General features: G+C 49.0%; 1 pseudogene; it reads left to right on the top strand.

Annotated features, from left to right (window-relative positions):
- LOC147972273 (uncharacterized) overlaps positions 1 to 21,810 on the top strand; it is a 107,098-nt pseudogene extending 85,288 nt beyond the window's left edge.
- Positions 21,811 to 22,418: the final 608 nt, after the last annotated feature.

The following is a 22,418-nucleotide window of genomic DNA, read 5'->3' on the forward strand; positions in this document are numbered from 1 at the left end:
AGTCGGTGGAACCGGTCTCACGTAAGCGTACGTGTAAGGTTGGTCCGGGCCGCTTCATCCCACAATACCATTGAAGCAAGATAAGACTAGTAGCGGCAAGAAAGTTGACAACATCTACGCCCACAACAAATTGTGTTCTACTCGCGCAAGAAGAACTACGCATAGACCTAGCTCATGATGCCACTGTTGGGGAACGTTGCAGAAAACAAAAAATTTCCTACGGTTTCACCATGATCCATCTATGAGTTCATCTAGCAACGAGTGATCGGATGCATCTAGATACCTTTGTAGATCGCGAGCGGAAGCTTTCAAAGAACGGGGATGATGTAGTCGAACACGACGTGATCCAAATCACCGGAGATCCTAGCACCAAATGGACGGCACCTCCACGTTCAACACACGTACGGTCAGCGTAACGTCTCCTTCTTCTTGATCCAGCAAGGGGAAAGGAGAGGTTGAGGAAGATGGCTCCAGCAGCAGCACGACGGCGTGGTGGTGATGGAGCTGCAGTACTCCATCAGGGCTTCGCCAAGCACTATGGAGGAGGAGGAGGTGTTGGAGAGGGAGAAGGAGGCAACCAAAGGCGTGTCTCAAGAGCTCTCCTTCCCCCACTATATATAGGAGGGCCTAGGGGGGGGGCGCCGGCCTAGGAGATCCAATCTCCTAGGGGGCGGCGGCCAAGGGGAGGTTTCCATCCCCCCCAAGGCACCTAGGGGTGCCTTCCACTAGTGGGACTCCTCCCCTATGGAAACCCTAGGCGCATGGGCCTATTGGGGCTGGTGCCCTTGGCCCATGTTGGCCAAGGCGCACCCCCTACAGCCCATGTGGCCCCCGGGGCAGGTGGCCCCACCCGGTGGGCCCCCGGGTCCCTTCCGGTGGTCCCGGTACAATATCGGTGACCCCGAAACTTGTCCCGATGGCCGAAACAGCACTTCCTATATATAATTCTTTACCTCCAGACCATTCCGGAACTCCTCGTGACGTCCGGGATCTCATCCGGGACTCCGAACAACATTCGGGTTACTGCATATACATATCCCTACAACCCTAGCGTCACCTAACCTTAAGTGTGTAGACCCTACGGGTTCGGGAGATAGGCAGACATGACCGAGACGACTCTCCGGTCAATAACCAACAGCGGGATCTGGATACCCATGTTGGCTCCCACATGCTCCACGATGATCTCATCGGATGAACCACGATGTCGAGGATTCAATCATCCCCGTATACAATTCCCTTTGTCAATCGGTATGTTACTTGCCCGAGATTCGATCGTCGGTATCCCAATACCTTGTTCAATCTCGTTACCGGCAAGTCACTTTACTCGTACTGCAATGCATGATCCCATGACCAGACACTTGGTCACTTTGCCTCATTTTGATGATGCATTACCGAGTGGGCCCAGTGATACCTCTCCGTCATACGGAGTGACAAATCCCAGTCTTGATCCGTGTCAACCCAACAGACACTTTCGGAGATACCTGTAGTGCACCTTTATAGTCACCCAGTTACGTTGTGACGTTTGGTACACCCAAAGCACTCCTACGGTATCCAGGAGTTACACGATCTCATGGTCAAAGGAAAAGATACTTGACATTGGAAAAGCTCTAGCAAACGAACTACACGATCTTGTGCTATGCTTAGGATTGGGTCTTGTCCATCACATCATTCTCCTAATGATGTGATCCCGTTATCAATGACATCCCATGTCCATAGCCAGGAAACCATGACTATCTGTTGATCAACGAGCTAGTCAACTAGAGGCTTACTAGGGACATATTATGGTCTATGTATTCACACGTGTATTACGATTTCCGGATAATACAGTTATAGCATGAATAAAGAAAATTATCATGAACACAGAAATATAATAATAATAATACTTCTATTATTGCCTCTAGGGCATATTTCCAACAGCTGCCACCGTGGAGACCCTTCGGGCGGAACTTGCCCGAGCCAAAGAACAAGCGAGGAGTAGTAGTGCGGCTGCTTTGAAGGCGGCCGAAGAGTTGAGGGCCGAGAAGGCCATGCATTGCGAGAGCAAAGAGAAAATGGCCAAGATGGCTGTAAAGTTAGAAGACACTTCCGACTGTTGCCAGTTACTTGAAGAAGAAAACCGAGGGAAGGCGACGAAACTTGAAAAGGCCATGATGACGACCAAAGAAACCCGCTCTGCTATGAGAGCGAAGAAGGAGGAGCTGCGTGAAGCCGGGGATATTGCAGCTGGGAAGCCCTTCAAGGTGCGGAGGAAGTTCGGAGATCCACGGTATGCCCCTCTGGATCGGCTGTGGAGTTCGGCAGATGCATATATGGACTTGGCGGCGAGCGCTGTCGATGCGGCCAAATACTTCTAAGATCAAATAGATCGTGAAGTGGACAAGCTGTTCTGGTCGCAATTTAACATTCCAAAGCGTCCGGTTCTATTGAATGATAAGCTAGCCAAATGGGCCGAACTCAATAGGTTGTCCGGACTCGCCATGAGGTCTGTTGTGGATCAGCTGTGGCCGGAAAAGCCGAAGCCGAACAGCTATTTCAGCTTAGTGCAGCAGTTCCTTGGTGCAGTGCCGCGCATCAATGCGATGAAGTGGTCGGCGTGCATAGAAGGCTCGCAGATGGCCCTTGCCCGTGTTAAAGCATACTGGGCGGAGATGAATGCTACCACTGTTGCGGCGCAGGGTTCGGCCATAGGCCGAGTGGCTGCCGAGCACTATTTCGAAGAGGTTCTTGAGGGTGCTCGTTTGATAGAGGCCCAGTGCTCGAAGAATATTATGTTTGAGTGACATGTATTCCCATTGTAAACACAATGTTTTTATGAATTTTTAAGGCTGTGTTTATACTTTTGCGTGAAAGTAATATGATGCCTCCTGTGTGTCCGTTTATGTATACATGTGTATAACCTGAAAGATTGCAGTCGTCGGCTTCAGCCCCCACGCATATAATGCGGAGGTGTTGGCAGAAGACGCGTGTTCACACTTAACCCAATGTCTTGGCCCTATTAAGGAGGTGATAGCGCAGCAAACGAGGCAATCGGACTATAATGCTTTAACACTTTCACTTAGCCATAGGAGTTTGATGGTGGGGCTACTATATAGCCCCTGGTGGCTCCGCACTCTCCCGAATTCGGTGCGCGTACATGCTTGGTTGGGAAACGGCCCTTCATTAAGGTGGAGGAATTCTAACATTCCGATAGGTCATCGAGTGGTTGACCAGTCTCACGCTATATCATGACAATCAGTTTTCGGCTTTCTCTACTGAGGTGCTCATCCGGATGACCCGGGGCACAATCGCTGTAGTTCTCCTAGTGCTACCTTAGCCGATAGAGCGGAACGTAAGGTACCAAAACATAGTAGCCGGGAAAACCCAACATTTGACCAAAGACATGATTCGGAGCTGATGCATATAGGACCAAACTCGCGACGCCGAACACTCCCTAAGGTATTCGGTCTTTATGGTATAAACCGGGCCTAAACAGTGCCCTTTGTAAGAAGCCCCTGGTGTCCAGGTACGTGCATTATTCTAACGTGGCCACATGCCAAGACTCCATCATCCTTCTCAATTGTATTGAGAATCCAAGGGATGTGTATCAATAACAGACAGTAAAAAAGGTTGACACAGGGTCTTAATCTAAAAGGAATCCTTGGGACGGGTCCCCGCTGCACGTATGCGCCTGTGTCTCTGTTGTGCCGTATCCTGGACGGGTGTAGCACGGTGGTCATCTGTAAAAGAGAGGAACTTAGGTGAAAAGTTGTCGTGCAAAAAGGTAGGTTTTAAAGGAACCATGTAAATTTCAAGATGAGTAAAAATTGCCACTTGTCTGCGCGCATTGAGCCCCTTGTGTTTGTGATAGGGGTGTGGCCATCAAACCTGTACGAATTACATATAGCTGCACCAGACTCGTCTAACCGTGTCCGTGGTCTTGACGACCTATCGAATACTTTAGTTGGTGAGTCCGTTTTAGTGTGCGACTGCCGAGGCGGCCGCACCCTCTTCAGCGCGCAGGGATCGCTCAATATTTCCATTTACTGTAATGATGTCACGTGGGCCGGGCATCTTAAGCGTGAGGGAAGCGTAATGCGGTATTGCATTAAAGAGAGCGAAAGCTTCGCGTCCAAGTAGTGCTTGATAGCCACTTTGGAACGGAGCAATGTGGAAGGTTAAATTTTTGCTACGGAAGTTATCGGGGAAGCCGAATATAACTTCTAGTAGCAGGCAGCCCATGCAATGAGCCCATCGGCCTGGCGTTACTCCTTTGACGGTAGTATTGCTGAGGCAAATTTTCGTTGGGTCTATCCCCATTTTGCGGATTGTGTCCTAATATATCAGGTTTAGACTGCTGCCACCATCCATCAGGACTCGTGTGAAGTGGTATCCATCAATTATTGGGTCTAATACCAAGGCAGCCCATCCTGCACGCCGGATACTTGCTGAGTAATCCCAATGGTCAAAAGTGATCGGTTGAGACGACCAGTGGTAGGACTCCGCTATGATAGTCCCTAGGGCATATTTATCTGGGAGTGCCGCTTTGTTTCTCCCCTTGAGCACGTGTACCACGTTTACTGTTTTGACTTCTGGTGGAAATTTCTTTTGTTCCCCAGTATCTTGCTTGAGAGGCTCATCCTCGTCTTCGCTTGGTGTATCCTCCCCCTTGTGTACGGCGTTGAGCTTGCCGGACTATTTGAAAACCCAACATTCTCTGTGGGTATGATTAGCGGGTTTACCCGGGGTGTTATGGATCTGATATATTTGGTCCAGAATTTTGTTGAGGCTGGACAGTTCATCTCTGGCGCCTTTAGAGGGCAGCTTTTGCTGACCTGGCAGAGAGCTCCTGAATCCAGCATTTACGGCCATGCTCTTCGGGCTATCTTCTTTATTCCGGCGCTTATTATTTTTGCTAGGTCGTGATTTCCCATTTTCATCTCTAACTTCGGATGTACTTGGGTCGCTGGTGCTGCATCTGGCTAGCCAGCTGTCCTCACCCGCGCAAAAGCGGGTCATGAGGCTTGTTAATGCTGCCATTGTTCCCGGCTTTTCTTGGCCGAGGTGTCTGGCCAGCCATTCGTCGTGGACGCTATGCTTAAAAGCTTCCAAGGCTTCGGCGTCCGGACAGTACTATTTGGTTCTTTTTAGTAAGAAACATGTTCCAAAGCTTTCGGGCTGACTCTCCGGGCTGTTGAGTTATATGACTTAAATCGTCCACATCCGGAGGTCGGACATGAGTCCCTTGAAAATTTGCCCGAAAGGCGTCTTCGAGCTCTTCCCAGCTTCCAATGGAGTTTTCGGGGAGGCTTTTAAGCCAGTGCCGAGCCGGCCCTTTGAGCTTGAGGGGTAAGTACTTTATGGTGTGGAGATCATCTCCTCGAGCCATATGGATATGGAGGTTATAGTCCTCAATCCAGACCCCAGGGTCTGTTGTTCCGTCGTATGCCTCTATGTTTATGGGTTTGAATCCCTCTAGAAATTCTTGGTCCAGTACCTCATCGGTGAAACATAGGGGGTATGCGGCACCCCTGTATCTGGGTGTACCATGTTGTTCAGATGTTTGTTGTGTTGCATCGTATGCTGGAGCGTGCTTGTGTGGTCCATAGATGGATCTGGTTGCGTCGTCCTTTTGATGCGAGCCCTCGCGTGGATCATGTATTGGCTTATGTGCGGCGTTGTTTGCCGCTCTATGTTGGCCGTGAGGACGTCTATCCGGCCAGGTGGCCGTTTTGATTTTTGGTTGCGGGGGATCTAAGGCCTCCTCATCGAATTCAGGTAGCAACTTCCGCTTCGGGTAGCTCTTGGTGGGGCGATTACCGCTGTACTTCGCTGCTGCGTTGAGTACTTTGTTCCATCTGATTCCGAGTGTGTCTTGTGCAGCCTTGAGTCTTTGCTTCTGGTTTTTTAGACTCCTCACGGTGGCAACAAGCCTTTGACGGGCATTCTGTTGCTCCAGGTGTCTGTCTGGTGTGATGTCGTCCGGACTATTGTCTTTGACAGAGTTAGGTTGTTCGGTTTGATTCTCCGTGTTGCCGTGGTTCGGCGATTGTTCACCTTGCTCTAACGCTGGGTATATATGATCGTTGTTTCTGCCGAGGAGGGATTTGGAGCGGCGCTTATGCTGCCGCTTTGACTGCTTCTCGAGGGGACAACTCTTCGTTGCGTCCTTCCATTCCTCGTCGTCGTTTTCTTTTGGTGTGTCCACCATGTATACGTCATGTGATGAAGTGGCCGTCCAGTGGCCTGTGGGCAGTGGTTCCTGTTCGTCTCCTGCATCGTCGTCCATACCGTCGATGTCTTCGGAGTCGAGGTCAAGCATGTCGGTTAAGTCATCGACAGTGGCTATTAAGTGGGTGGTGGGTGGGCAGCGAATTCCTTCGTCATCCGCATCCCAATCCTGCCGGATATAGTTCGGCCAGGATCCTCCTGACAAGGAGAGAGACCTTAATGTGTTCAGTATGTCGCCAAGGGGCGAGTGCTGAAAAATATCCGCGGAGGTAAACTCCATGATCGGCGCCCAATTGGATTCAATAGGAACGTGCGCAGGTAGTTCGGAGTCCGTGGCCGGAGAAGAATCCGGCGGTTTAGCAACACGGCTCTCGTGAAGGGTAAGGTCGATGTTCGGCTCGATCGGCGCTGAGGGTAAGGCCTCCGTGGCAGGGTCCATCCACCCGTCCATGGATGGCGTAACCGGCTCCGAATTGAGGTATGGAGCGGATGCCGGTGCGATCTCTCGGACACTGTCTGATGGTAGAGCTAAATCGTACTCATCGTGACCGTGCGACGCACAAGGAAGAGGCTCGAATCCATCGAAGATCAAGTCTCCGCAGATATCGGCTGTGTAGTTTAAGCTTCCAAACCTGACCTGGTGGCTAGGGGCGTAACTTTCAATCTGCTCCAGATGGCCAAGCGAGTTGGCCCGCAGTGTGAAGTCGCCGAACACAAAGATCTGTTCGGGGAGAAAAGTCTCACCCTGGACTGCATCTCTATCGATGATAGAAGGAGCCATCAGGTAGGGGGTCCCGAACTATGCGTCTAGGTGGATGGTACCAGGAGGCAGGGGGCACGAAGTTTTACCCAGGTTCGGGCCCTCTTGATGGAGGTAAAACCCTACGTCCTGCTTGATTAATATTGATGATATGGGTAGTACTAGAGTAGATCTACCACGAGATCAGAGAGGCTAAACCCTAGATGCTATCCTATGGTATGATTGTCTGTTGTCCTATGGACTAAAACCCTCTGGTTTATATAGACACTGGAGAGGGCTAGGGTTACACAAGGTTGGTTACAAAGGAGGAGATATACATATCCGTATTGCCAAGCTTGCCTTCCACGCCAAGGAGAGTCCCATCCGGACATGGGATGAAGTCTTCAATCTTGTATCTTCATAGTCCAACAGTCTGACCAAAGGATATAGTCCGGCTGTCCGGAGACCCCCTAATCCAGGACTCCCACAGGCCGCATCCAGGAGATCGCTCCTGTAACCGCTCAGGCCCTAGAGCCAGAGCAGGCGGCACCATCCAAAGACGTGAGGATTAACCCCACCTCGAAGGCCGCAGATTCCACGACGTTGGAGCCGCACATGGACCTAGTCTCACACGATGCGTATGCCAATGGAACGCCGGAATCACCTCCGGTCGTAGGTTCCGAACCGCGCGAGCCCGCGGACTCCGAGCTTGATCATTTATCGATCTTCAAATTTAGTGCCGTAGACATGTTCCAGCACTCACCTTTGGGTGATGTGCTAAACTCATTAAAAAACCTATCCTTGGCGGAGGACTCTCAGCCGAACTATATCCGGCTCGAACTCGGGGCTGACGATGGAGAATTTTACTTCCCACCCGCCACCCACTTTATAGTCACGATCAAGGATTTGACCGACGAACTTGATTACGACTCCGAGGACATCAATGGTATGGACGACGATGCCGGAGAAGAAGAGGCCCAGAACCCGCCGTTCACTGGATGCTGGACGGCCACTTCCTCGTATGACGTATACATGGTGGATGCACCAAAGGAGCATAGCGGCGACGATAAGGAAGACCCAGTTGAGGATAAACCTTCAGAAATATAGTCCAAGCACCGGGGTCAGTGGCTCCGCTCTAAGTCCCGCCGCAGTAAAGACAACAACACCGGCACAGGAGAAGATAACACTCCGGAAGGTGCTGAAGACAAGGAAGACCCCGTCGATAAAGCAAACAAACAAGATGAACGGGAAGATGAACAGGTTAGCCCTGTTAAATAGACCACGCACAAAGATTCGGAGGATGATAATTACCTTCCGCTCTCCGAAGATGAGCTGAGCCTCGGCACTGAAGACTTCATCGTGCCCGAGGAACCTCTTGAGCAGTAGTGCTTCAAGCACCAGCTAATAGCTACGGCAAGGAGCCTGGAAAAGAAGTAGCGGCAGCTTTAAGCCAAACAAGATTTGCTCAATGATAAATGGACTGATGTCCTAGCAGTCGAAGAATACGGCCTCAAGTGCCCAACCAAAAGCTACCCAAAGCGCAAATTGCGACCTAAGTTCAATGAGGAGGCGTCGTAGTACATACCACCATCGCACAATACGGCTGACCGACCACCACGTGGTCGGTACAAAACATCAACTCATGCCGAACACTAGCCCGCCCCGCCTCATCACTCAGGTAGAGGTAAATTAGCCCACGACCATACATATGACCTCTGGAAGAACCTGAACAATAAAGCAGGACATACCAGATCAATCTACGGATCACAAGAACGCGCCTCGACACGCGACAACGACCACCTATTCGGACGTGACAAACCCAGTCATGCGCGGGCTGAGCAATGCAGACGGACTCTATCAGAGCTGTGTCACGATACGACCCGATATAGAGGCCCCGCACACCCTCATTGCTTCACTGATAATGTCTTGGATCACGAATTCCTGGAAGGATTCAAGCCCGTGAACATAGTATCATACGAAGGAACCACGGACCCCGCGGTGTGGATCGAGGACTTCATTCTCCACATCCATATGGCCCGCGGAGATGACCTCCACGCCATAAAATACCTCCCTCTAAAACTCAAAGGGCCAGCTCGGCATTGGGTAAATAGTCTGCCTGAAAATTCCATTGGCAGCTGGGAGGACATGGAAGAGGCTTTCCTCGACAACTTCCAGGGTAGATATGTTCGACCTCCAGACGCTGATGACTTAAGCCATATAGTTCAACAGCCCGGAGAGTCCGCCATGAAATTCTGGACAAGGTTCTTAACTAAAAAGAACCAATTTGTCAACTGTCCGGACGCCGAAGCTCTAGAAGCTTTCAAGCATAGCATCCGCGACGAGTGGCTCGCTCGCCACCTCAGCCAACAAAAGCCAGAATCCATGGCGGCCCTCACGGCACTCATGACCCGCTTTGGTGCAGGCGAGGACAGTTGGTTGGCCCATAGAAAAAAACAAAGCAAGCGACGCCGGCACCACTGAAGTTAAAAGCAGCAAAGACAAGTACCTACACAATAGATACAAGCGCCGAAACAATAGTGACAACACCGAGGATACGGCGGTCAACGCCGGATCCAGTGGCTCTAAGTCCGGTCAGCGGAAGAAGCCGTTCCAAAGGAACAATTCTGACCCATCCATCTTGGACCGCATACTTGATTGTCCATGGCAATTCACGGCACCCCTGACAAGCCTCATAATCATACAAATAGAGAGTGCTGGGTTTTCAAACAGGCCGGCAAATTAAACGCCGAGAATAGGGAAAAGGGATCGCAAAGCGAGCAATGATGAAGAGCCACGACAACTGAACACAGGGGGACAAAAGAAGTTTCCCCCTCAGGTCAAAACGGTGAACATGATATATGCTACCCACATTCCCAAGAGGGAGCGCAAGTGTGCGCTCAGGGACGTATACGTGATAGAGCCAATCACCACAAAATGCAATCCATGGTCGTCAAGCCCGATCACTTTTGATCGTCGGGATCACCCGACCAGTATCCGTCACGGAGGCTCAGACGCACTGGTGTTAGACCCAATAATTGATGGGTTCCACCAGACTCGTGTCCTTATGGACGGTGGTAGGAGCCTCAATCAGCTCTATCAGGATACAGTGCAAAAAATGGGCATCAAGGATCAAGCCTACAAAGACCACCTTTAAAGGAGTCATTCTAGGTGTAGAGGCCCATTGTATGGGCTCGATCACATTAGAGGTTGTCATCGGATCTCCGGAAAACTTCCGAAGCGAGGAGGTAGTCTTCGATATCGTCCCATTCCGAAGCGGCTATCATGCACTGCTCGGACGAACTGCATTTGCTCGATTCAACGCAGTGCCACACTATGCTTATCTCAAGCTCAAGATGCCCAGCCCACGCGACGTCTTAAAAGTCAATGGAACTATGGAACGCTCTCTCCATACAGAATAGCACACAGCTGCCCTAGCAGCAGAAGTACAAAGCGGCCTTCTCAAGAAGAACCTTCATTCGGCTGCCGAGCCCTCGGACACCCTTAAGAGGGTTTGGACTACTCTGCAGCAGGAGAGATCCGCTTGTCAGGAGCTTGACTTGCAATTCGGCCTCCGTCTCAGTCCCGATCAAGCGGTGGCATGTGCTCCGCGCGTGCATAACTACGCACTCAAAATTCCTTGGGCATCGACGGAGGCATAGCTAGTTTGTGATCCACGACACAGCTCAACCGACATCGCATACACACATCATTTCACTTATGCTTGTTTTCTTGCAAGTTTTAATCCTACAGGCCCCATCGGGTGGTCTGGTTATCGGTCCTCTTGAAGGATAAATATACCAAGATGGCGAGGAGCATAGATATACGGGGACTTTTTAGGTGATTCCATTAACGATAACTCTACCTCTCTTCTAGGACCCACATGCAGCTCACCCCTGGTTTCGGCATGTTAAATAGCCTGTTTCTTATTGCACTACTTGTATCAATGCGCTTTGATGTACTAATTACATTACAATGAAAACAGTTTGTAGCTGGAGCTGTAGGACCCCAGCATTTTACCTTTACATCTTTTCTGTTTTCTTTCTCTCTTTTCTTTTTTTCAGTTTCCCCGTGGATAACCCCATCAGGTAGCATCCGTACACTTTGGTACATTTTGATGTTTGCCAAGGGCTTTATAGCACCCCACATTACGGCAACAGAAGTCCGAACACTTCTTATAAGTATAGTTCGGCACCCCAAATTTAGCATTATATGCATTGGATCCGAATCATGTATTTGGTCAATAGTTGGGTTGGCCGGCTCCTGTGCTTGCTACCCTACGTTTCGCTTCATCGGCTAGGTTAGTAAAGGGAGAACTACTGCGATTGTGCCCTGGTATAAACCGGATGAGCAGCTCAGTAGAGAAAGCAGAAAACTGACTGTCATGATGCGGCGAGAGCCGGTCAGCTGTTTAGAGGTCTCAAATCATTGGAGGTTTTTCCGAATTTGGTGAAGGATCGTACTTCCCAATCAGACGCTGACAGCACTCTGGTTCATATACCAGGGTCTGCGCCCATGTTTTATTATAAAACTCCTATGGCTAAGTCAGGGTGTTCAAGCCGTATAGTTTGGTTGCCTGGTTCGTTGCGCTAAACAACTCCTTCAAGGACCATATAATTGGATCAATATTGTTTAGATACCATCCCGAACACCTCCGTACTACCTACGTGAGGGCAAAAGCAGACGACTGGCCAACCCTCAGATTTCATACAACACGGCAGCACAGGAGGACACAATCAAAACATATGTTATATTACAAATCGGATTTGTTGTCATCATCATAGAAGACAAAATACGAGTGTATTCACTCAAAAATAATGTCCCGCCCGCACTGTGTGGCTACAATACGAGACCCTTGTAGGATATCCGCAAAATAGCGCTCGGGTCTACGGTGGTCCTTGCCCTTCGGCGGCCCCTTGGTCAGCTCGATGGCATCCATCTTCACCCACCACATCTTGCAGCGAGCAAAGGCCATCCGGCACCTTCAATACAGACCGACCGCTTTACGACCTCAAGTCGCGTGCTGGCACTAACAAGCCGCTTCACAAGCCCGAAGCAGCTATTGGGTACTGGCGCGGCAGGCCATAGCCAGACTATCAGGTCCCTCATGGCCAGCTCGGCCGCCTTGTGCAGCTCGACCAACTGTTTCAGCTGGTCGCTGAAGGATACCGGATGTTTTGGTCCAATATATTGAGACCAGAACAAGTTCTCCGTCGAACTCCCTTCCTCGGCTCGATAGAATTTAGCAGCATCGGATACGCTGCACGGCAAATCCATAAATGCCCCTGTAGAGCACCAAATTCGGGTAAGTAAAAGGAGCATTTCCTTCACATACTTGCTTTGCATAATGAAAAGCCTTACCCGCCGCAATCTTCTTAGCCGCCTGGAGTTCCTGAAGGGCCCTCTGGGCCTCGGCTCGACCCTCTTGTGCGTTGTGGCGGGCCATCACAATTTTGGACGCCTGCGTCTTAGAATCACGCTCCAGGGACTCGTACTTCTTAACGGCATCCTTGAGCTCTTGCTGAACCTCGCTGACCCGAGCCTCGTGCTTTTCGCGTACAGCGTGTTCCTTGGCCGCTTTGTCCTCGGCCTCGGCTAATGCTTTCTTGAGGGCCGCCACCTCGGTCGTGGCCCCTAGCATAGTCCATGACACTTTAGTCAGCACGAAGAATTCATCCTTCCTAACATACACGCACAAGTTACTTCATACCTTGGTTGTCCTCCAACTGCTTCTTCACAAGGCTGAGCTCTTCCTTGGCCCGCTCCAGGTTCCGCTTTAGTTCGGAGACCTCCGCAGTATGAGCGGTAGCAGCCAGTAGCAACACCTGCTTATTTACATAGACATCATATGTTAGACTCCTGCGAAATTGTTTTGATCCTCTGTTCAGCTTTTCTTTCCGAACACTGAAAAGAGCATCAGGGGCTACTGTCTACACTATGATATTCTTTCTACAAATATTATTACCTCAAAGCCTGTTAAAAGGCTAGTGCAGGCTTCGGTCTGCCCGCTTTTGGCAGGCTGAAACTTTTTGATCACCGTACCCATAAGGACACAATGTTCATCTACAATGGAAGCACCTCGAAGTGCTTCCAGCAGATCATCTGGCGCCTCTGGTCGGACAAAGGTCACCAGCGGAACAGGAACACCCCCTCCTTTTGGAGAAAGTCGTTCACTGGACTCCAGAGCCATACAGGTCTCCGGAATGATATCAGGCTAAGGGCCGAATGGAACTCGGCCCCCACCATCAGTCCCCATGGGGGATTCTTCCCCCATGTGTTCGACGGCCGTGGAGTCATCCTTGGATGCCGCCCTGACGATCTCCGGAGCCTCCCCTTGGTTGGGAAAGTCCCTTTCGGACACCACCACGTCATCGCCTTTGGGCGAGGTAGAGTGAGAAGGTGGCGGCGACATGCTAGCCATCTCCTTTGAGTCTAGTGAGCCCTCTGTCGAGGATTGCGGAGAACTGTTGCGGGCTGGACTGCAATAGCAAAAATTAGACATATTAATATGGCAAAGGGGAAGGGCCATACATTTGAATGAGCCTAAGGTCTTTGGTACTTATGAAGCGGCCCGAGGCTTGGTCCGGGGTATTCGTTCCGCACTGCTATCGTCATCCCACGCGGAGTTATCCGCGAGGGATCCCTTCCCCCTCTTGGGTGCCTTCGCCTCCAGGTTCATGGAGGCCACCCTTTTATTCCTTCCCCCTCAAGGGGGAGTTGTCCTCTTCCTCCTCCTCCTCGTCGTCTCCGGACGATAGGTCCGACGTATCCTTTCGACGAAGGCCACTCCTGGTCCATTTTGGCCACCTTCTTGGTCTTCTTCTCTGGCACGTCATAAGGCGCCGGAACAACATCTTCGTCAGGAGTGGAGTCTCTTTTTCTTCGGGTAGCGGGGCTGGACAGTTAATCCGCCTCGCTATGTCGGTCCAGACCTAAGGAAAAATTTGATAGGAGGGCTTAGACTTCTTTCTCACAATACGCTAGTAAAGATTATGCCTTGAGAGCATGAAAGAACTTACCGAATTGGCTTGGCGCTTTGAGCTAAGCCCACGATCCTCGGTTGTAGGCGGTGGCGTCTCGCCAGCCTTGAAGAGCACTTTCCAGATATCCTCGTGCGTTGTGCCGAAGAGCTCTAGCAGCGTCTGTTGCTTGGACGGATCGAATTCTCACAAATAGCAACTCCGGCGTTGGCACGGGAGGATCCGGTGGATGAGCATAAACTAGATCACATTGACAACCTTGATCTTGTTGGATATCATGTTCCGGACACACGTCTGGAGCCCTGCCAGCTCGACCAAAGAACCCTAGGTTAAGCCCTTCTCTTGCCAGGAGGTGAGACACATCGGAACTCTGGATCAAAATTCGGGGGCCGCCATCCAGTTTGTGCCGCGCGGCTCGGTGATGTAGAACCACCCTGATTGCCACCCCTTCACTGTTTCCACGAAAGAACCTTTGAGCCAGGTGACGTTGGGCATCCTACCCAACATAGCTCCTCCACACGCTAGCTATTGACCGCTCACCACCTTTGGCTTCACATTGAAGATCTTCAGCCATAGGCCGAAATGAGGTGGGATGCGGAGAAAGGCCTCGCACATGACTATAAATGCCGAGATGTTAAGGATAAAGTTGGCGGCTAGATCATGGAAGTCTAGCCCATAATAAAACATCAATCAGCGTACAAACGCGTGGAGATGGAATCCCAGCCCGTGGAGAAAATGCGTGAGGAATACCACTCTCTCATGAGGCTCGGGGGTGGGGACAATCTGTCCCTTGGTCGGAAGTCGGTGAACGATCTCCTTGGCCATGTATCCGGCCTCTCGGAGCTCCTCTATATCTTTCCTCTCAATGGAGGAGGCCATCCACTTGCCGCCAGCTCCGGATCCAGACATGGTTGGGTGTTTGTTTGAATGGGAACAAATGAGGACTTGGGCGTTGGAGGTCAAGAACGAAGAGGCAGGAAGAAAGCGTGGGAGAAGAAAGGGGAATCTTATCTCCTTATAAGGGCGGTGAATATCGAACTCCCCACCATTCGCCTTAAAATTCGCCTGCTCCCAAGGGTTGTCTAAACGGCACGATTGGGTTACCCACGCCCGTGTTGATGGGAATCCCGTAATAAGGGGACACCATCTCTGCTTTGACAAGACGTGCCAATGACAACTGTGTCACGAAAAGTGGGGCGAAAAATGGTTTGAAATTATGGCCGGACAGGCGTGACATCACATTACTAAAGATGATAGCAGATTGGACTCATTAGTTATTATATTCTTTCTGCAGTTGTGTGTGGTGTGTGTTATAGGTCCGGACACGATCAATTGGTCTGGAGACTATTTGGGAGTTCGGAAGGAGGAACCCGCCTTGCAATGCCGAAGATAGCACAACGCGTCAGATACCTTGTCATTGAAGCCAGGTTCGGGGGCTAGAGAGGGAGTCCTGGACTAGGGGGTCCTCGGGCGTCCGGCCTGTTATCTATGGGTCGGACTGATGGGCTATGAAGATATGAAGACTGAAGACTGTACCGATGTCCGGATAAGACGCTCCTTGGCGTGGAAGGCAAGCTTGGCGAACAACTATGAAGATTCCATCTTATGTAACCGACTCTATGTAATCCTAGATCCCCCCGGTGTCTATATAAACCGGAGGGTGTAGTCCGGAAAGGAGACACTCAATACCGTAGTCATACAGGCTAGACTTCTAGGGTTTAGCCATTACGATCTCGTGGTAGACCAACTCTTGTAATACTCATATTCATCAAGATCAATCAAGCAGGAATTAGGGTATTACCTCCATAGAGAGGGCCCGAACCTGGGTAAACATCGTGACCCCTGTCTCCTGTTACCATCAACCTTAGACGCACAGTTCGGGAACCCCTACCCGAGATCCGCCGGTTTGGCACTGACACTTGTGCCCTATTGAAAGGGTTGGGCTTCTTCCCAGCACTTCCATTGCCATTTCCGTTCTTCAATTCCGGACAATCATTGGCATAGTGCCCAGTCTTCCCGCACTTGAAACAGGTAATGTGACTTTGATCCTTCTTGGCGTGTGTGGCTGGGTTAGAGCAGTTCTGGTTACTGCCTGCTCCATTCCCGTTTCCATTCTTGGGGCCGCTATGGTTATGCGAACTACCTCCATTGTTAGTGTGGCCTCCATGGTTATGGGTCAATCTCCCAAGTTTGGGGTGAAACGAGGCTTCTACTGAGCTCCAGAATTATACTTTCCTTGTCCATACTTCCTCTTGCGGCTCTCAATTTGTTGTTGCTTCCCTTCAATCATAAGAGCCTTTTCTATCAGCTCCTCGTAGTTGTTAAATGTTGCCACCATCAACTGCATGCTCATCTCATCATTTAGCCCTTCCATAAACTTCTCTTGCTTCGCGGCATCTGTGGCCACATCATTCTGGGCATAACAAGATAGCTTGCTAAACTCATCTACGTACTAGGCCATAGTACGATTTCCCTGGCGCAAGTTACGAAACTCACGCTTCTTCATGCTCATAGCTCCAGTTGATACATGGGCTGTGCTGAAAGCTTTCTGAAACTGCTCCCAAGTAACATTGGCTATTGGAAAAGTGGCTGTGTAATTCTCCCACCATGCGGCTGTGGGTCCATCCAATTGGTGTGAGGCAAAACACACCTTCTCAACATCTGTGCAACTGGCAGTGGTTAACTCCCTTCCAATCCTAGGTAGCCAATCATCCGCAACTGTGGGCTCGGTGCTACTGGAAAACACCAGCGGCTGTAACCTCCGAAAGCGGGCTAAGTTGTCAACTAGAGGTGGTGGCGGTGGGTTGTTGTTGTTGTTGTTGTTGTTGTTTTTGCCCTGATTCTGAACTAGCAACTGCATCAGGATATTCTGCTGCTGGATCAACTATGTAAGCTCTAGTGGGAAAGCAAAATCGGGGTCATGTCTCGGAGGCATCTGATGGGTTTGAGAGGGGAGAGATTAGAATAGAATGAGGTCTAAGGAGAAAAGTACTACCCATATGGACATGAGGCAAACACAATCATGTCATATTACTCAATCAATCAAGCAAGGGCATACAATCGATCTAACTATCATTACAGTGCTCATTCTATTCTATATACATGGGGAAACACTACTGATCATATGGTGGTCTACTAGAAATTTTGATCGGTGGAAGACTCCATGATATCTGCTCCAGCTTCCTCTTCATAATCATCATCACTATCGTCGGGGTAGGAGTCGGTGTCATCGATGATGATGTTGCCTTCAGAACGAATTTCCTTGGGTTCGTCGTCTTCTCCTCCTGGCGCGGGGTCTCCCATGAACACTCCTAGCTTCCTTGTCATGTCGTCATTCTTCTCCACAAGTATCATCATTTCCTCCTCATATCCATCGCGTGTAGACTTAAGCTCCTCTTCTAGCTCTGTGATCCTTGTCATCGCCTTCTTCAAATATATCATGCTTGCACACATCTGGTTCTCCTGGCAACGAATATGATGGTTTAACTCCTAGATGAATGCTGCAATGGACCTGTCCTTCCTGGTGCTGATCATCTCCCATTTCTCATCTCGGTGCCCACATATTCGGTAGATAGTGTCCTTAAGCTCCTTATGGTAAACTTCACCGATGCGTCCTATGGCGATGTGGGCTGCCATGCTCTTGCTTAGACTCCAGGTTGGTGCGTCAAAGGAAAACTCTATGGGTTTAGTGATGTGACAGCCTAGTTTTTCCCCTCCTTTATTTCACTAATTTTTCATTTGGTTTGATTTTGAATTTGGAGATTTTTGAATCTTTTCATATGGACTTAAACACTTGGGTACCCTTGGCTTTCACCCAAGTGCCTCATTCCCCATATAATCATCATTCACTCTCTGGTTCTACCCAAAATAATATTTTGAATATTTTTCTTTGATGAAAAATATTCATTTTCCCCCTCCAAAACCCTAGCTCGTTCAATGAGCTCCAAAGCAACCCCAATTTTTCTTACCGACAAAAATCTGAGAAAAATCACAAATATTCTCTGAACCATAGGGCACCTTCCTGAGCAAAAATATTGTACCACTTTTTGGAATATTTTTGCTATAGAAAATATTTTCTGTTCTGGACAGAAATGGTGGTTTCTAGAGAAACTACCATTTTACTTCCTCCATTGTACCTGATTTTTCTTGTGCATCATAACCTTAGTCGATGATTGCTAGCCTCCAACTCCTAGCCATTTAACCTCAGTAACCTCTCAAAGTTACTGATCGTAAACCGACCAAACGAGTGAAATCTTTTCTACTGCATCTGGAGTCAAACCAAAGCGTGGTAATCTTCAAAACTACCACGAACAACAAGCCAAACATTATCTTTGGACGTTGGTCGGCCTGTGGGCAGAGTTCACGCAGTGACCACGCGTGTCCATGATGACAGCCTGTGTGTCGACGCGCTCTGACTGCCGTCGAGCGCTCTATTTCTTGCATGCTCACTTCCCCGACTGCCATGGAGTGCCAAACCACGCCACCACCCTCGTCTCAACTCCCTTAACTCCCTCTGGCACTCGCCGATGCCGGAGCTTTCCGCAGCGAGCACGGGCGCTGTCCGGCCAACGTAACAGTGCGGTACGAACTGTGCTCGTCGCCTTCTCCGTGATCCTGTGCTCGTCTCCGTTCGCCCACAGTCCCCGTGTGAGCTGCGTCGCCTTCTCCTTCTCTCATTGACGCTGCTCGTCGCCGGGCGCAGTGTCCAGGTGTCGCCGCCGGAGCCCGATCCACTCCTCGCCGCTCGCCTATAAATGGAGCCACCCCAGCCTCCTCAAGCACCATCCTCCACTCCCACACACTCCACAAACGTGTAGGTAGCTGTGGCCCGATCGTGCAGACCGCGGGACGCCGTCCCCAAGATCGAGCGTGCTGGCGATCCTCTCGGGTTGCCACGGTAGCTCCAGCCTCTCCCAGGCCTGGGCAACCTTTCCAGAGCCTCCGCCGCTCTTCGGTGAAGCCATTGCGTCCACTTGGAGGCCCTGGAGTCGTCGCAGTTCGCCGTCGTCTTCGTCTCCGGTGACCTCCGCTCTCTGCCTCCGCTTGCGAGGTCAAATCCGACGCCGTCCGGCCACCCCTAGCTACGCTACGGGTACGGGCAGGTGCGCCTCGATCCCCTCTCTCACTACTAGGAAAAGGGCTATAGCCAATATGGACAATAATGGCACACCATTTATGTGGTGTGCCACTGCTATATAGTAGTGGCGCACTAGATACAGGTGCGCCATTAGTGTCCTCATTACTAATGGCGCACCACACACACGGTGCGCCATTACTAGCAATTTTTTTTATTTTTCCAAAACTATTAATGGCGCACTAGCGCACAGTGCGTCATTAATAGTTTTAACTAGTAATGGCGCACCACACACACGGTGCGCCATTACTAACAATTGTTTTCCAAAACTAGTAATGGCGCACCACAATCAAGGTGCGCCACTACTAACCATTATATTTTTTTGTTTTGCAAAACTACTAATGGTATTTCTTCTGTTCTAGTCCTCATGGATATTTATTTATGTATTTATTCGGGTATTGAATTTCCAACTCAAAAAAAGTATTGAATTTGTTAATATTTTTTAAACTCATGAATATTTTTAAATTTCATGGGCACTTTTTGAATTCGTGAATATTTTTTCAAATTTGGTGATATTTTTTCACATTCATAAATGTTTGCAAATTTGATCGTCATTTTATAAAAAATTATTAGATGTAACTAAAAATAATAAAAATAAATTTAGTAATGGCGCACCAGGAGAAGGTGCGCCATTGCTATCAAGGTACTTATGGCGCACGCCTAGGAGGTGTGCCATTGGTATACCAATTTTTATGATATTTTTTCAAATATTTTCAAATAACAAATTTGATGATATTTTGAAATAACAAATTTGATGATATTTTTTATATTCATAAATATTTTCAAATAGCAAATTTGATGATATTTTTTCACATTCATAATGTTTTCAAATTTGATCTTCATTTTCTAAAAATTAGTAGATGCAACTAAAAATAATAACAAAAAAATAGTAATGGCGCACCAGGGGAAGGTGCGCCATTGCTATCATTGCGTTTATGGTGCAACACTAGATGGTGCGCCATTGCTAACCCTCCCCCTTGTAAAATCCACAATCCCCGATCGATCCCCAATCTCACACAACCCTCGATCGACCTGCTGCCCCCGACCTGCGCCGCCGCCCCTAACTGGGCCGCCCCGACCCACTGTGCCGCCGCATCTCCAACGCCTTCTTCTCCACCAAACCCCCTTCTTATCCACTGCCATCAGAGGCACCTGTGCTCCTCTCGCGCGTCAGATCCCGCGTGCCGCCTCATCTTCATCGTCGGCGAGCAGCACTTGCAGTCTCCGCCGCCTCGAGGTACACCGTAGCCACGCGCTCTAGCCGGCTCTCCTTTCCTTCATCTAATTTCCCTTGTTATCCGCTGTAGGTCGCTGCCTCACTTTCTCTTTCCCATAGGTCACCGCCGTTGTGCAACCGAGCCGCAAGACCTCCCCGCCGTCTATCCCCGCCTCCCCCAAGCTCGCCGTCTCCGCCCTCCGTCGTATCCGCTCCGGCCACCACCTCATCGTGGTCAGGTAATCTTCATTGCCCTCCTCCCTCTGCCTCTCTTCTCCTCTCTTCCTCCTCTCCTCCCTCCCGGCCATGCCCTCTTCTTCTCTCTTTTGTTGGTTTAGGTCAAATCCCTCTCGAATTTAGTTCAAATTAGGTCCAAACCCACTTTGAATGAATGTCCCTGGTGGATAGTGAGCCTGAAAAGTGGTAGTAGTTGAAATTAGAAGAAAATGTGGCATCAAGATATCTTAGACAAAAAAAATTTGTCTACTCAAATGATTGGCAAAGCATTTGGTGTTATCTATAGTCATGCTGTCAACTAAGACTACTATTTATGTGGAGCTATTTTCTTGAGTTCAGTAAGACAAAATTTGGCTATTATTGCAATTTGAATATGAACTATCATATTCAGTTGTGTTGTTTAAATGATCCAACGTGGAGAAGTAGCAGCATGTGGGTTGCAGATTTTTAAGTTTGTCTTTTAGGAATTCTAGTATCTTGGATAATTGGAAAAGCTATTGCTGTTCCTATCAGATTAGGTTTCTGGAAGTGATATATTCCCGTATACTTAAGATTGTTGATGATTCTGGCTCTAACTATCTTGGTTAATACTGTTTCCTTTGAAAATCTGTTGTCTATGCATTTCAAGCGGTGGAACTGGCTGGTTGAACTTCGGTAGCGCAAGTGGAATCAGATTGAAATCTATCTAAAAAATGCAAGCACATTTCAAGCGGTAGAACTGGCACATGTGTGAAAAGACCAAACTAAACATTCTTAGATAGTCTGGTTGAACTTTGGTGGCACAACTGGAACCAGAATACAGGAGGTATTACCGCTGTAATTAAAAAATGCATTTCTTGTTTGGTATAGTAGTATTTGGTTGAGGAAGTTGCAAAAAGGCATCACAACAGTATATCAATAAAAAACAACTCAATCATTGTGTTTCTCCCTATGATGGCCATGCCCAACTTTTGCTTGGATGAGTTGTTCAATAGCTGCCTTTGAAAATGATGGGGTTGATGATGCAGGTCATTCAATAACTGTTCCCGGAGTAACACTTGATCGACCATGAATTAATAAATCGTGCATGGTATCAAGTGAGCCATGCACAACCATGAAAACAGCTTGCTTGCTACTGTTTGAAATAGTTAGTCAAATGAATTGCTTGCTTGCTACTGTTTTTATTCAAAAATTATTGGAGTTTATATCATATATATTGCTGGCATGTATTTCATATGTTCTGTAGCATTAAGGCTACATAGCATGCCATTTTTGTGCCTTGTATTAATTGCTTTCCCTACATGTTTGCAGGTTTAAGTGAAAAAAGAGGAAGAAAGGAGAATCAGGGTAGGGTTTCATGGCTAGAAGATATATTGCTGGGTTTTGTCTCCAATCATCATGTCGTGATGATATAGGGGGGTTTTGTCTCCGACCATCGTGTCATGATGATATTGTGGGGTGTTGTTGGGTTGCAGCGGGGCGGGGTGGGATAATGATTTTGCAGGTACCCCGAGAGGCCATTGAGTTTGCTGGAATGTCGATTAACTTCTGTTCCAGCAAATTCGGGTACTCCATATGTCCTATTTTCTGCAAAGGTCATGCTGAAATTTTCCGTGAATTTTAGCATGACTTTGCTAAAAATAGGACATATGGGGTACTTGCGACTAATGCATGTGCCGGGGTATCTTAGTACTTAATTAAGTAGGATCAACTACCTCTTGTGTTATACATATAGAAGTGTGATATCAACTCATAGTCATTACTAATGTCAGTTGCTCGTCATCGATAAACCCTAATCTGGTAGGATGACCTACTAAAAAAGACCATACCACATATTCTATTTGGATGGCCCTGCTAACCCTTGACCATAAATACTTGAGATGGACGTAGCAGGCATAAAGAAAGAAATGTTTTTATGCCAACTCCACT

This window comes from Triticum urartu, chromosome 5A (genome assembly GCF_056163025.1).
Source record: "Triticum urartu cultivar PI428250 chromosome 5A, HENAU_Tu73, whole genome shotgun sequence".
Taxonomy (NCBI): domain Eukaryota; kingdom Viridiplantae; phylum Streptophyta; class Magnoliopsida; order Poales; family Poaceae; genus Triticum; species Triticum urartu.